We start from the raw sequence: 16,835 nt of genomic DNA on the forward strand, positions 1-16,835 counted from the left end.
TTTAATAATCACTTTATGTTATGCTGGATTTTTAATAAGTAATAATAGTTAGATAAAACCAAATTAGATGTGTGGAGAAACCTATATCCTGTCAGATCTCAAAATCTAAGTAGGACTTAGCAGATCTTTGCAGAGGAAGGCAATGCAATCTACTTCTGTAAAATCACTTGTCTTGAAAACCCTGTGGTTCGCCTCTGTGTGAACAGATTGCTGGACCTGATGGGCCTTGGTCTGGTCCAGCATGACTTTGCTCATGTTCTTATGTTTTTAAGCTGTTCTCAACTTGCCTTTTTAAAAAAGTGAAGATAAAAACTAAAAGTGGAAGGGTCAATGAAAAGCATTGCCTGCACAGGTAACCCAGAACAAAAATGTCAAGTTTCAAGCTTCAGGTTTCACAGGTTTCACATGGTATTATATAAGATGTAGAAAAATGAGTACAATACTCAGTTTCTCTGTTGCCTGAAATAGAAATAGTTTCATTGCACCTGACTGATTTTTACCATAGTAGCATCTGGCCTATAATTATAATAAAAATTCAAAGTTAAAAAAAAAAGAAATGTATTTTTAAAAAAATAGCATGCAATTTTACTATTTCATCCTTCATATAACATATGTTTCCAAATCAACCTCCCCCTCCCCATACACACACCTCATCTCTCAAAAATGAAATCTGAAAGTGGAAGGATACGGTGTAATACTCCAAAGAGATTCTAGGCTTTTTTTAATGGGGCCTGGTCAGATGATGGCAATTGGAAATACCCTTGGAATATTATTAACAGCCTTGTAAACTATGCCCTGTCCTCTGTAAACTGCAGTCTGGCAGCCTTTTAGTATATAGTTAAAGAGTACCTCACTGAATAGTTTTCATATATTCATCTTTATAAATTCTGGAATGGGTAATTCTGATATGCATAAAATGACCAAAGAAATTTCAAAGGCTTTTTTTTTTTTTTGCAGTTTTATCAGCAGCATTTCAAACAACAACAAACGAAACCCTTCTTTTAAAATATACAACTATACGGGGCATGGACATTGCAATTTTTTGTACCACAGTAACTTTTTGTTGAAGACCAGAAATAAGATGCACCTGAATAACCAGGGGCAGCCATTGCTGCTGGGGTGAGCAGTGCAGCAAAATAAGGGGTTGCAAGGTAGGAATTGCATGCTGCAGAACCGGGTGCATTGATTGGCTCCCAGCCGCTTTGGCGGGAGGAGCCTGGAGTATACTCTCGAGGCGCCTCTCCCGGTCCGCGCCCTTCCCGGGCGGCGAGACCCAGCAAGGCGTGGTGGTGTGGTTGGCGTGTCGCGCATAAGGCCTGGAAGGGAGACTGGTTCGCGACCTCTAAACTTGCCTCCTTTCTTTCCTTTTTTCCGACTTTCCTCACCTTGCTTGTTCTCACTTTTATTCCTTCTTTCTCCTTGCTGGTCGTGACTGGTCTCCTCGCTTCGCATGGGTCCCAAGCGGCTAAGAGCAAGGAACCTTCGGCAGAGCTTCGAGCTCCCTCTTAAATAGGGTTCGGGTCCAGGCCGGCCGGGAGGTCTCGAAGGCCCGGTGGTCGGGCTGATTGGTGCAGCGCACGCTACGGGTTGCGGCTTTGGTCTGTCCCCATTGGCGGAGCAGGCCCGCTGGCCCAGTGGAGCATCCTTCCGGTGGGGAGGGCTCTCCCACCGCCTCTACGGAGCCGGGCCGGGCTTAATGCGGGCACTGATCCTTTCCTGGTACGCAACCAGCGGATGCGCTTGATGCACCTCTCGCAGGCCCTCGGGCGGTGGGTTAATATTCCGGTCCCCCCGCTGGGTGCAGGGAGCCGGAGCCCCCACCGTCAGTGCGGTTGCCGGGCGTGGCCGGGCCGAGCACCTCGAAGCGGGCGGTGGAGGCCCTCCAGCTCGGCCGCCAGGGTCCAGCGTCCCCACAGTGGACGCATCCGTTCAACCCCTCCGTTCGGAGAGCAGGGAGGAGGAAGCGGTCGTCGGCGTTCCAGTCCTCCAGGCGGTCTCCCAGCTCTTCATCTTCGGGTGGAGTCCCTCCGAGGGCGGCGATGCCCAGGTTGGGGAATTTTGGTTCCAAGGGAACACGTGCCCGGCTCTCCCATTTTGGATCGCATAAAGCGCAGGGCAGAAGTCGCGGAGGCTGACCCTTCAACCGGCTCAGAGACGACCAGCGGCAAATCATCGGGCCTGGAGTCCCACCTCCCCAGGAAGCTCTGAGCGGGCACTTTCGGCGAATTACTATGTCGATATATTCAAGTTTCCTCGCGGGAGGGCCTAATATGGTTTGTCGGGGAAAGCGGACAGAAAGCGGCGGACCTGGCGGCAGCGGCGAACTTTATGCCAACTTTTAGCAACTACCAGCAGGGTTTCACTGAATTCCTGGCCCTCGTCGGGCGCTTCACCTACCCGAGGGCCTGGCACCTGGCGGCCCACATGTCCCACGTGCTCTTGAGCTGCGAGAGGCACCGGGCTGGCGGCCGAGCCAGCAGCCATTGCCTACCCTCTGGCGAAGCCATCCGGAAGAACGCATCCCACAAAGAGCCGGGTTCCGCTGGGATCATCTATCCACGACCAAACCTGGATGGTCGATGCATTCAGGTGTGACCGGCCATGAAAGGGGCACGTCGAGCCATCTGCCCCAAAAAAAATCCGCCAAGAGCTTTCGGGCCGGAGGCGGGGGCAAGAAGGGCTTTGTTGGGGAATTCGGCGCTTGCCAGCGCCCGGCAAGTGCAGGTTTGAGCATGTTTGTTCCAACTGTTCTGGCAGTCATGGCAGAGCCTTGAGCTGCCCAAAAGCCGGGCGGGCGCTCCCCTTGCGGCAGGCGAGCGGTCTCCCGGTGCGGGCCCACACAAAAGTTTCCGTGGTGGTCAAAGCAGTGCCCCGCCCGCTCGCCAAAACATTGACGACTTTTCTCCTAACTGTAGTCAGCTGGCTCCTACACTCCACCTGTTAGCCTTCAGCCTTTGCTGGTGTGGCTGCAGCGTTACTGCCAGACAGGCATGCAGCGTGCCTTCTGGGGGCAGGTTTCTCCTCTGGTTTTGAATCCCCTACCGAGGCCCTGCGTGAGGGACTTCACCAGGGCGGACAACTTAAAAGTCGGTCCGGGGAACTCCCTGGCGTGGTGGCTGGACAAACTTGCCAAGAAAAATCAGGGCCGGGTCGCATAGCGGGCCTCCCCTTTCCAGCCACCCTCGCCCCTCCACAGCCTCAGGGTCTCACCAATTGGCATAGGTGCCCAAAAAAAAAAAAGCCCCGGGAACGTATCGTTTAATTCGACGCACCTCTCCCAGAGGTGACGCACTGGCCATTATCATTCAGACCGAGGTCTGTTAGATTACGGTATGCCACCACCCTGGACGCAGGCCATATCCCTCCATTTGGCAGGCAGGCACTTTGGGTGCCCTTCTGGCAGAAATGTGACATTCAATCTGCTTTCCTCGCTCCTGCCCATTCCCCCCCCTGGACTTCTCGAGCTGCTGGGCATCCATTCCCAAGGCAGCTGGTTTTGTGGACAAGGCCATGCCCGCTTATGGGCTGCTCTTTTGCCTGTGCAGCTTTTGAGACTTTTCAGCACGTTCCTTGAAATGGGGGGTTCAGCAGGGGTGCCCACTCCGGCTGGGGTGACTCATTATCTGGGTGATTTTTTTTGTTCATGTCGGGTGGGCAGGGCACCAGGGAATGTGATTTTGCTTTGCAGGTGGCTTTCCAGGCCCCTGCCGGGCTGAGCTGGGGTCCCCTTGGCTCTCCCAACAAGACAGGGGCCCTCCACTGCCCCTCTGGTATTTGGGCATCCCACCTGGACTCGGTTCTGCTGCATCTCCTCCCACTCCCTGCAGATAAGCTCCTGCCCCTCCACCACCCTGCACTGCAATCCGGTGCTCCATTTAAAACAATGCAGGAGTCTGCCAGGTCCATCACTCACTGGGCCACACTTTATTTCGCTTGCAGGGGTGGTATGCCTGGCAGGGCGTTCTGCTCTCGGCTTGGCTAGGTCCCTGTCGGGCTGCAAGCCCTGATCCACCGCATCCAGGGTATCCCGGGTCTGGAAGGGAGGATCTGCAGGTCTGGCTGAAGCGTTCCTTCGGGGCTTCAAACGGCATTTCCCCGTGGCAGGCACCTCTGGGAACCCGGCTTGGAGTTGCAGGTGCACTCTGGCGACTCCGGTGCCTTTGGTTTTAGGGGTTTACTTTCAGGGCGGTAATCAGAGTCTCTCTGGCCCCGGCCTGGCATCTACAGGGTATCACCAGGGATCTCTACCTTTCGGGAGCTGTTTCCCATCTTGGTGGCCCGGTTGCACGCCTGGGCACCCACCTTTGGCAAAATCCAGAAGGAGTGCGCTTTTGAATTGTGATAAATCCAGGCTGTGGTTAGAGCGTGGAGGTGAACAGGCAGAAGATCCCTCCAAATTGCCAGGCACGGTACATGCGCTTGGTTCAAGGGATTTGGTTCTCACCTGGCTCTCTTTTAACATGCTTCCCTTTAAAGCTGCTTTTCGTTCCAGGTTTGCAGAATGGATTGCTGACGCTTATCTCGGCCAGCAGGTGGATGCGTTTTCGGCTTCGGCCCCTGGCGGAGCTGTTCCCTCGAAAGCGACAGTGCCGCAGGCCCCTCTGGGAACCTTGGCATGGCCAGCAGTCATCATCAGGATGTTTTGAACTTCCGTTGGCACTCGGCCCAACATGCAGGCGAGTGCGACCACCGAGCCGTCAAGGGACTTCGGGTGACTTGCTTCGGCCAGTGACCACCGGAGGGAGATGTCCATGGCGGGAGTGGACACCGAGCCTCCTCCTCGAAGTACCTTATCCAGGCTCCGATGGGCAGGGGATGCATCCCGCGCCACTCCATGGGGAGTGCAGCTCAGCCGAGCATAAGCCTTCTATTGCAGGGTACTCGGTTTTCCCGGACGCGTTACCGGCAATGTTAAAGTCGGCCGTACCGGCTGGCGGCTGGCTAGGCGCGAACGTGACCCCTAGGCAGAGGGATCTCAGGTGCCCAGTCACCAGGGAGGTGCTTCGCAGATCTACCCGGGGTGCTTTCGCGGGTGGTGTCGTGCTTCCACGCCATGAGCTTTTGCCTTCCGCCAGCTTTCCACCTGGTACGACCACTGGGGCTTTCAGGCCCGGGGCTGAATTACAGCCTCCACCGAGGGATCGTGGCCTTGCAGCACCAGGTTGCAAAGGGAGCACCTAGTCCCTGTCTGGGGACATGGTCTATGCTGGCTTCAGCTCTTCCAAAACCGACTCAGGAGGGTGTGGCGATGTGCTTGGGTCACCATGCCAGCTCCCACCTGGAGACGCCTCCTGCCCCTCCCTCCACTCATCAGCAGGTTCGGCACAGGCTGGAATGGGGTCGGGTGGCATGCTCTTTAGTGCATAGAGGATGGGTCCCCCCTCACCAGGTTCCCAGTTCCTGGCGGTGTTCCGGGCATGCTCGGCCGAGGGCTTGGCTGCGGCCGCTGAATTTGGCCTGCACTCCTTTAGGATAGGACGCCGCCACGGCCGCTGCACAGGATAGGTGGGACGCAGGGAAGACATTTACGCTTTGGGCAGGTGGCGGTCCGGGGCCTTTCGGTGATACATATCTGCCCACACCTGACTTGTTAATTCTTTCCCACAGTGCCTCCAGGGGCGCACCGACTCTATGCGAACCAGGTGTGGGTTGTGGGGGCACAGCCTTCGCCAACCGATGCCGTAAGGAATGAATACCGCCCAAAATTGGGGCCGACATCTGGGACTCAAAAACATTGGAGTTGTGTGGATGGGGCAGGCATGCTGTACGGTGCATGAGCTGGAGCCCAAAATAATTGAATATATTTCCTTTCCAGTCGGCCACACCGGACTTCTTATTGGTCATTCATTTGGGAGAGGAGGACCTCCCTGCACAGGTCGGACGCCTTGACCTGCGGTGCGGCGATAAACCTACCACATCTCGAGAGCTTTGCCAGGCATCGGCTACTGGTATGACTTCTTGGTTTGGTCTGAGATGTTGCAGCTGGTCCACTGGAGGGGAGATGTGGATCCCACTGCGTGGACAGAAGGCCTGCAGAAAGGTCAACAAAGCGGCCGCCAAGGTGGTCCACTCTCCGCTTGGCGGAAGCGGATATGACCACCTCGAGATCTCCCCGGGACAACAGAAGACTTACTTGAAGCCAAAGAGCGGAAGGCCCCGGCCTGACCCAATGGGGTTTGGACATGTGGGTTCTCAGTCCATTCTACTTACTCTCCTCCGATGGTTGAGATAGGGACAGCGACTGTGCTTGAGCGAGCTTAGGTAGCGTGAGCTGCTTGAGGGAGGGCAGCCTTCATTAAGGGAAGGGTTCTGGCAACGGTGTCGTGCACATCTGGGAGAGAACGACGTCTTCCGAGCTAGGAGCTCCCAGGCTTGTGCCCCTGTTAAGGGCTGGGGGGGGTGGCGGAGCAGGCTGGCGAGCAGAGCAGGCTCGGCGGTCACTACCCCACACCCCAGGGAGTTCAGTTGGGCGATGGCGGCCATGGGCTTAAGCCGGTGCCCGACACCCCAGCAAAGCAAGGCAGGAGGACGGACAGGCTGTTATTGCAGCCTTGGGGCTCAGCCGGTGCCCGCCTCTCAGCGTGGGGCGGGAAGAAGGGTGGAAGCAAGGAGTGCTATTCCTGGGGCTTCCCGCTTCCCGCCAGTCCCACTATGAGGGGGATTAAGGATGTATGCGACCGTTAAGCTTGCAGCGCCAGCTCTTTTTTATTATATAGTTATTGCTTTGTTATGTTTGATATTTCAACAAAGCGGGCTCGCGGCTCCATTCCCTTCCAGCCACCTGTCGTCAGTGGTGTATTGGCTGCAAGTAAGTCTCACCATCTGCAGCAAATAAGATGCACCTGAATAACCAGGGGCGAGCCATTGCTGCTGCGGGTGAGCAAGCGCAGCAAAATAAGGAGGCTGTAAGGTAGGAATTTACGCATGCTGCAGAACCGGGTGCATTGATTGGCTCCCAGCCGCTTTGGCAGCGGAGGAGGAGCCTGGGTATATATAGACACCTCTCCGGTCAGCGCCCTTCCCCGGGCGGCTGAGACCCAGTAAGAGCAGGCTCCACCCACCTCCCCTGTAACTGGGTTGGATGGGGTTTTCTTTTGGGGGCCTTACTGTACGCAGCTCGCCGGCTTGTAACGGGTGTAGCAGTCGCCAGCATAATCTGGGAGAGAACGAGCTCCTCTCCGGCTAGAGGGCTCCCAGGCTTGTGCCCCAAGCTAAGTGGGCCAGAGGTAGGTGGTCGCGGGTAGGCTGGCGGGCAGGCAGGCCGGCCGCTGCCCGACACCATTAACTAACAGGGAGTAGAGGGCTGGAGTCGGGCCTGGGTAGGGCTGCCATGGAGCTTGGGGCCGGCGCCCGACACCCTGCAAGCCAAGGCAGGAGGGGACGGGCTGTGTGCGGCCTTGGGGGGTTTAGCTGTGCCGTCGGCCTCAGCATGGAAGCGCGGGAAGAGGGTGCGAAAGTACATGTTATCTCTGGGGCTTCCCCTTCCGCCAGTCCCACATATGATGGGGATGGGATGTCGCGACCGCTTGTCAGCCCAGCTCTTTTTGTATATAGTTATTGCTGTTATGTTTGATATTTCAATAAACGGGCTGCGGCCCATTCCTTTTCCAGCCTGTCGTCGTGGTGTATTTATTGTGCAAGTAAGTCTCACCATCTGCAGCAAATGGATATGGTATGTGAGGAAGAAGATTGACAGCTGGCCACATCTCCATCTGTACATGCTGATATACATCTGTGCACATGGCCTTATATGCATTCATTCCGATGTATTGAGCTCTACAGAAGTAGAGAGATGATTGGATACAGAAACTGGTAGAGTGCTGCTCTGGCACATTTGCTCCCTCTGCCGACATGAGTGGGAATCCCTACATAGGGGACACCGGTACGCCAGTGGCTGGCCATCTCTCAACTCTGCCATGGTAAAAGCCAGAAGTTCTCGCCACAGCAAAGCAACACTTCCGTCTGCTCAGATGCTGGCGTAGTGGGGATAAGATGGGTGTTCCCAGGGGTGGAGCCAACATTAGTCAGCTTCCACCCCAGGTTTGTGGTTGGTTGTGCCATGGCCTGGGTTGTGCCATGGCCTTTTGGGTGGAATACGTCCATTAAGCCCTATGGAAAGGTTTCTAGTGGTGGGTGGTGTGAGGTTTTTTGCTTTGTCTGCCTCCCTGCACCCCCTGAAAGTCCTCTAGAGGTGGCAGCCAGACCTGTGTATTCCTGAGGGATGGAGCTGAAATTAGTTGGCTTCCACCCTGGGTTTGTGGTTTGCTGTGCTGCAGCCAAGGTTCTGGACATATGCCACTCTTTTGAGTGGTGAAAGTCTATTGGTCCTTATGAAGGGCTTTCCAGTGGGGAGACTTTTCAATTTTTTTCATCTCCCTGCACCACTGGAAAGCTCCCTGGAGGTGGTGGGGAGCATAGCAGCAATGCCGTTCCAGCAACCTCCAGGAACAGGATTGCACTGTTAACATTGCAGCCCTCTGATAACGTATCTTGTAGTAATGCAGGACGAGTGTGCCTTCAGAACCTATGGTAGACCCCTGTATAAAACTTGAAATAAATGCATGAAGGGCAGAGCAGAGTCCTTGGTTTCTTCCATTTCCCTTCTGTGCACTTTCTCTCTTCTGTAGTCTACAATATATACAGGATTTTTGGGTTATATTTCCACATAGAATTATTTCCATGGATCTACAAATATACTCTTGCTCATTTCTCTGTATGTGTTGTCATGATCATTATGGGCTTTTTCATTCCTCCAGTTGTCATTGCTGGTGTTCCCAATTACTTTAGTTGTTGATGTCATTTATATATGTATGTAATTGATGCAAAAATATTAACGATGTGTTTGCTTCATCAGAAAAATTTGGAATGGGGAATAGAATATGTCATGGAAATAGAGATTGGAAGAAGTAAAATAGAAATTACAATATTCAAATTGAACAGGCAGACATGAGAAATTTGATAGCATCCCTAATTCTTTGCAGTATACCACTGAACTTCATTTTTGTGCTCAATTCATATATGCAGACAATGTGGGTGATTATTTGCATATATGAAGGCCATATTGCAAAAAAAATATGCTGTTTCCAGACCCACTTTATAGATCCCAGTTCTGCAACACATTATTATATTCCTTTTCACTATTCAAAAATTAGGAAGGATGGGAGCACAGAGCCAGTGACATGGTGGTAGAGGATCTACCTTGCATGTAAAAGCTTTAACCCTGAGAATCTCCTGTTGAAAGGCTCTTACAGTAGGAGGGATTTTTGCCTGAGACCTTTGCCAGTTAGAAGAGATAATGCTGACCTTGAAAGATCAACAGTCTTTTCAGGAGCCCTGATCATATGTTGCAGTGAAAGCATGTACAAAGTGGTGGGATCCAAAAATTTTAAAAATAGGTTCCGATGGTGGTGGGATTCAAACAGTGGCACTACCGCACACATGCACCTCCAGTCCCTATTGGGCAGGGAGGTTGCTTTAGTAACCCCTTCTCGGCACTCAGAAAAAAATTGTAACCACTTCTAGAGGAGTGGTGAGAACTGGTTAGATCCCACCTCTGCATGTACAGTTTGCTTACGTCTGCTGAGAAAACAGCTGAAATTCCCTCTCTCACACACTTACCTAAGAATGAAGACTGCTCCAAAGTTATGTAAATACCTCAGTGGGGTGCCATTTAACTGTCTGGGAAAAAAAACTGTTGGGGGAAGGCAGGAGACTTTCCCCCACCCCCAAGCATCATTTCAGACTGAAACAAATTGACCTTTAAAATGACATTAATTCAGCTAAGGTGTGACTACAAGGAAAGGAAGCTGGGTTTGGGGAAACCCAGAATCATCAAGTGAACAAACATATTGTGTATTTTGGCCCTTATGTAAGACATATACTTTTTAAAAAAGTGTATACTGTTTATGACTTGCATGTGTGTTCACTGTAACTTGTGAACAGGGCTATAATAAGACAGCTTCTTGTGTTTTTGTATTCATAACCATAGCAAGGGTTCTCATACAGGGTAAACACCCCAAGTTTGTGGAAAAAATGTATATTGGTCTCCTAATAAATAATTTTTATGTGCTCTACTGCATGCAGTTTTCATTTTTTTTATCCTTCTTCATTGCCTATACTTTGTCCAGGGGTACTGGCAAATGACTGATATCTGGAGACTAAATTAAATTGTTTTCTTGATCTTATAGGAACAACACTGAGATCCTGTCCTTTCTCCCTCCCTCTTGCCCTATTGCTTAGTAGTAGACCCAAACCTATAAGTACCTCTTTAAAGCAACAATGAGAGGGGGGTGGGGAGCCAAAAAAGATTAATGTTGGGTTTCTAAAAAAGTGGAAAACAAATACTGTAAGAGCATCAAGATTGGAGATCAGATCTCATGAACAGTGAATAGAAGGTGTTCATAGAACAGATCCATGTAGCCTCCTTTACTGTGATAAGAAAAATGCTCCAGAAGATAAGAACCTGGGTCCTCCTGATCTTAGTCTGATACTATAATCACTATACCACCCTAGCTTTCAGCTTTCCCTCCTTATGTTCCTTGGGAAAAAAATGGCCAAGTTATAAAACTGTGTGGTAGAAAGTCACTCAGGTCATTTGTGTGGTGACCACTGCTGTGTCAGGTCAAGTCATTCAAATTATATCTTTTTATCCACACTATTCCCTCTTTTTTTTTCTTTTGGATAAAAAGATACAGAGGGTAATGAAATGTCCTTGAGGGTTCTCTACTTATTTGTGTGTGTATGTCATAGTGTATAAATCAGGAATTTAATATACTTGTATATACCTATCATGTTTAAGATAATGGTATTACACTATATCATATTATTACATATTGCAGCAAATCTACAGCAGCAACTTTACATTACAGATTGAGAGATTCTTGACGAGATTTATAAAAATATTCACTAATAATGAATTCAGAGCAGTACTTACTTGAAAAGACTCCCCTGGAAGACACACAGTGGTTATAATCCTTTTGTCCATTCAAAGATATTTAAAACTCATGAAGCATACACAACTGATGTCTCAGATTTTTTCATCTATTTCCTTCAATTACATCTAATTGTACTCATTAAAGTAATCTAGAAATCATTTTACTTGTCTACCTAAAGACCAAGGGGCATAATTATAAAAGTAACTTTCCCTTCATTTCCATTCAAAAAAGATTTAAATGAGCTGAGGTAGCACTTTTGTTAAGTAAAAGGTAATAAGAAAAATAAAGAAACTACAAATTAAGAAATAATGAATATATAGACTGTCATCTAACCCAAGAGATTTGAAGATCAGTGGCTCAGAACATTAACGCAACATGATAAATTGATCAAAGGGAGTTATGAAGAGTTGTAATCTGCAATAAGAATTTATGGTAAAAATAGAAGTTGTAGAGATCTCTACATAGACTCATCCCCAAACACACCTGTTCCTATGTAGGGCTATATCATATATAACATTTTCCTTGTCTAAAATCTTAACTCATTTTTTCTAGGAATAACTGCCTGATTTTTTAAAAAATTAGTGAAAAAATTCTAAACAGCACATTTACACAAATACAGTTGTGACAAAAGAAGAGGCATACAATAAAAGAAAAAGATGAAAGAGGCATAAGAGGCACTGGGGAAAATACCATGCTAGTTCTTGTCAATCATTCATTGCAAGCATTAGAAAAACCAATGGTAGGAAATATTTTGGGACTCTCTTTTTTTAAAAAAAATAGTTTACGGGAAATAATAAATGCTAATAGAATGTAAAGCTGGAAGACATGAAAGTTAAGACATTAAAGCAAACCTGTTATGGTTCAAGAGCCAATGTGGTGTAAGGAGATGATACTGGTTTTACTACTACTACTACTACTACTACGAGTAGTAGTAGTAGTAGTAGTAGTAGTAGTAGTAGTAGTAGTAGTAGTGGTGGTGGTGGTGGTGGTGGTGGTGGTGGTGGTGGCGGCGGCAGCGGTGATAGTGGCAGTGGCAGTGGTGTAATTTATTGTAAGCCACAGGCCATCACAGTCACATAAAATACCATAAACCATGCAATTTCCTACATACACTGGCACAATATCTCTATCAATCCATCAATATAAAACAGTAAAACAGTACTGTTTTTGCAAATTTAGATTCCCAAGCTCTTTCCCCCCTAGTAATAAAAGTAAGTATGTGATCCTCTAGACAATCATCCTGTCTCTCCTTAACTCACCACAGCTGAAGCTAACAGATTTGGCAGGGAGCACATCATCCTACTGAATATCTGAAATTAAGGTTGTTCTATATAACTCCAATAGAAAATAAAACAGCATTTCTGGAATAATGAAAAAAGTGTGTGTGTGTGGGGGGGGGGGGGGTTGATCAAATGTTCCATAGCTCTCTAGCTTAAGCTTAAATTAGAATCCTCTCCATGGTTAGCTTTCAAAAGCAAGGATCATGTTACTCTACCTTCATTCTTCTGTAGAATAAGCTAAGAAGGTCTATGCAAAACTACTATTCTGAACAAGCAGACTAGCTCCCAATGTTTCAATAATAGTGTATAAAAAACCCTCATGGCTTAACATATCATAGGTGTGAACTGATCTAGGCTATTGCACTGAAAACAACCACCATTGGCAAGGCCAGTTCTACAGGCTTTTGTGCTAAACAGTCTGTTGCAAATAAATAAGTAAAATTATTATTCAGAAGAATGGGTGGGGGAGAGGACCAGTTACAAATGCCTTACATGTTAAAAAAGGACCATTGGTATTTGGGGAGACACCAATAACAAATTGTGCCACAAATGCAAATACAAACTAAGCTACACAATCAATTGTGAAAGTATTTTCAGCCATATGTCTTACCTCCTTTCATATGCTAACTCTCAGTGTTGCTGAAAAAGAGCAAAAAATGAAAAATGGTGGAAATATGGAATATCCTTGAACTGCTGGAGGGTGATCAAAATTATACCATTTTGCTGCTGTGTTGAGCAAGAACTACATATCATAAATCATCTGTCACTGTATAGACTATGCAGGGTTTTTAAAAAAAAATGGGAATGGTCTGGGATTTTATAACTGAAAATTTTAAAATGAACCTCAGACTGGAACAAAACTGGCTGCCCAGGGAATAAAAATCTTCCATGATTGGTCAAAGAGGAGGGTTGGCAGTTATGCTGAGACCTCACTAGCCATTGGCAGCCTTCTTCCCAGCTTCTCCTCCTAGTCTACCAGGTGCCAGTGAAAATACCTCTCTGTTGACCTGGAAACCACACACACAGGATGAATAGGGAAGGTAAATCCCAGCTGGGTCCTTAAGTAGTGCAGAAGGATGGCTTTAACCAGCCCCCCAGAACCCACCAGTAAGCCCAGCCTAATCCTAAACAGATTATGCCTTTGCAACCCACTGAGTTCAACCTGCTAAAGTTGCAATAATTCTTCAGAATTACTTTGAAAGGAGACACCAAACTGAAGCATCTGATAGACAGATTTGACACTGCTCAATCAGCCCTAAGAGCAGTTGGCTCGCTACAAAAAGTATTTGTCCTACCTTGCAAATGTATCTGAACTGTTAAATTGTTTATTTTCCAGCTCATAATCTGTTGGAAGTCATCTCCATTCATTGTGATACTATCATTTACTGTTCAGCCTTGCTTTCATCTGAGTGCTCAGAACTTTGGACTTCTAGCTTCTGTCTATAATAACCTCTTCACCTTCACTCTCCTTTATACCCTTAGCAATATAATATTCTTCTGCCCACTGAGTGTAATACTTATTATCTACCAAAGCCTGAATAAATCCATTAGTCTTTGATGGTGCTAAAAGATTATTTGTTGTTCTAGCTATGTGTACCAGCATGACTACTCTTCTGCAAAAGGGATGACACATTAGCTGCTTTAAAGGTGAAGTTCTGAAGAATTCACAGAACCATGATTTCACTGAGGCCATTTCTGCACGGCCACAATGGGAGTTGGGTCGGCGTACATGACGCCGACCCAACCCCCCCCCCCGGGACCGTTCGCATAAACAGTCCCAGTTGCGGTGGGGAAGACGGTGCTGCGGAGTGCCATCGCCCGGTCGACCTACTGTCTCTGCGGCCATCCAGTGTGTTGCCAAGGCCAGGGGACACCCCCCCTGCCCTGCACGACCACTCCAGTGGTCAGCATCATGTCGGACAGACACAGAGACGGTAGGTTGACCAGTCACAGGGGGGAGGGATGGCGCCTTCGAGCCGCCATTTTCTGTAAACCTTGCTCAGGAAGCGAGGTCAGAAAACAGCGGCTTCGTGCCGCTTGGGAGGCGCGAGGGCAGAGCGGCTGTGCAGCAGCTGCGCCCCCCCCGTGCGAACAGCACCCTGGGGATGGCGTTTCTGCCGTCCCCAGGGTGCTGTTTATGGCCCGTGTGGAAAGGGCCTGAGCCACTCTGAATCCCTTTTGGGGGAGAATTAACAACAAACAAACAAACAAACAAACAAACAAACAAACAAACAAACAAATGACATTCAAAGAATGAGCCCACATGTCCACATCAGACAAAAGATAATGGAAAGTAGATGTTTACTTTTTAACTTTCTTTTTGCATTTATTTATATTTAGTAAACAGTTATGGTTCTTCAGTTTTTTAACTTGATTGCTTACATTCATTTATATATATGTTGAATGGCTATATGTAGTGAAGTAGTTAAGAGTGTGGGAGTATATGGGACACTCTGGTTTGAATCCCTACACATGTATATGGGAGACTCTGGTTTGAATCCCTACACATGTTATAAAAACTTGCTGAGTAATGTTTAGTTAATTACACTCTCTCAACCTAACCTACAGAGTTGTTGTGAGGTTAAAATGGAGGAGAGAATGATATAAGTTGCTTTGGGGACCCAGTGGGGAGAAATGCAGGGCACTAAATAAATAAATAAATAAATAAATATTAATTAGTTAATTAATATGAATAAATATATTCCATTTATCATATGGTATTTATCCATTAGATGTATGGCATTTGTATGTCGAATTTAAGTATAATGCTAATTTATTGAAACATGTAATGTGTTGTGAAGAATTACAATTTAGTGGATAAATATGGAGTTAGAAAACAGGAAAATCTGTGAAAATATACAATCACATAAGGGAGAAAATGAATCAAAATGGGGATTTAGCAGCCCAATAATTGAGAAGTTACAGAAATTACAGTTTTCTTCTACAAAGAACATTCACAATAACATTCTACCATGGAAAATGTTTGATCACTCCAAAAGATCAATTTTAGCAGGGACCAAACTACCAATCTCAGAAGTACAGGTCTTCAAGTGCAAATGGAGGAGGGGCACTTGTGAAGGTGGTGTGAGACTGTAACAATGTGTTTACCCCCTCTGCCATTGCAAGGGGCACCTGTGTTCACAGAGGTGGCAATGGTACACATGGCCAGCCACCCCTCAGCTGTGTGGCAGCAAAAGCCAGATGTCCAGCCTCTGTGGAGGCTGTATGGTGTCCTGATTGGATGCCCGCAGGGAGGGAGGATAGCCAGGATGTTCTTTGGGATGGAGCTGACATTAGTCGGCTTCCATCCTGGATTTGTGGTTGGTTGCATTGCACCCTGGGTCCTGGAGTTATGTCACCCCTTTTTGAGTCTATTAAGCCCATTAAGCCGTATGGAGGGTTTTCTGGCAGTGGGTTTTTTTGGAGGGGGGGCTTTTTCTGCTGCATGCCCCCAGAAAGCCCTCTGGAGGTGGGGGAGCACTGCCACAATGGTGCCATCTCCAGCTGCCCGGGTCTCTGCATTTGTGCACAGAAAAACATATATAAACACATGAGGCTGCATTGTATTGGACGATTTTGATTATTGGTTTATTAAGATCAGTATTGTCTATTTAGACTGGAAGCAGCTCTTCAGCTCTCCAGAATCTCAGGTTAAGGTTTTTCACATCACTTATGGCTGGGTCTTTCTAAAAGGAGATGCTGGGGCTGAACAAGGGAACTTCTGCATGCCAAGCAGATGCTCTACAACTGTCCCCCTCCCAAGAATAGCATTGGGGTCATGATTAAATATATTCCATGTCCTGATAACACATGACCTCAGTCATTTAGAATTAAGTCTGCTGATGTAGATAATCTTATCCTTTCATCTCCATAGTCTTACCCTGTGTACCACTTGAAACATGAAGCAGGCTTATCCCAATGATTCTTTTCATTCCTCCACATGTTCTTAACATTAGCCTGAAAACTTTAGTCCAGGATCCATGTACTCATGTACAAGATAAATAATAAGTAATGCTATCATTTTCTCAATACACACTCAAAACGGAACTTTCCCTGTCATCATCATTGTCTTTATTTTTTTTCTGAAGTCAAATATCCTACCTCATGATGGTAATAGTTTGTTCACAATACAAAATGACCGGAATATTGAGTAGCTTTGTGTCTTTGGAGTTGGTGTCACAAATTATGTTCCTGGCTGAAAAGCCACTATTGATTCATGGTCACAATTTACTGGGTTGGTTAGATTACTTAGACCCAAAGATCACTAGTGTATGTGTGGCTTTTGTATCTATTCTACATGGTCAGTGACATTAATCATGTTGGCATTTGCTTAAAACTGGCTGGCTTAGGCTACTGTTCCCAGGTGACGATGCAAGAATACACAAATCAACTGTGATCAAAACAGAACATTCATGTAATATGAATACACTTGACTTTGGGAGTTCTGTTGGCATAATAAACAAGGCTGGAATGCTAAAGCAAGCAATGTATCTCCTTCAGCTCAACATTCACTCTAGCATGGTAATAATTTCTGCTGTAATCTACATAAGCCATTTTTTCCGTAATTTACTTAAACCACTTAAAACGTTTGCAAAACATTCACAAAATGTTTTCTACCCCT

This window comes from Sphaerodactylus townsendi, linkage group LG10 (assembly GCF_021028975.2).
Source record: "Sphaerodactylus townsendi isolate TG3544 linkage group LG10, MPM_Stown_v2.3, whole genome shotgun sequence".
In the NCBI taxonomy this organism is placed as follows: domain Eukaryota; kingdom Metazoa; phylum Chordata; class Lepidosauria; order Squamata; family Sphaerodactylidae; genus Sphaerodactylus; species Sphaerodactylus townsendi.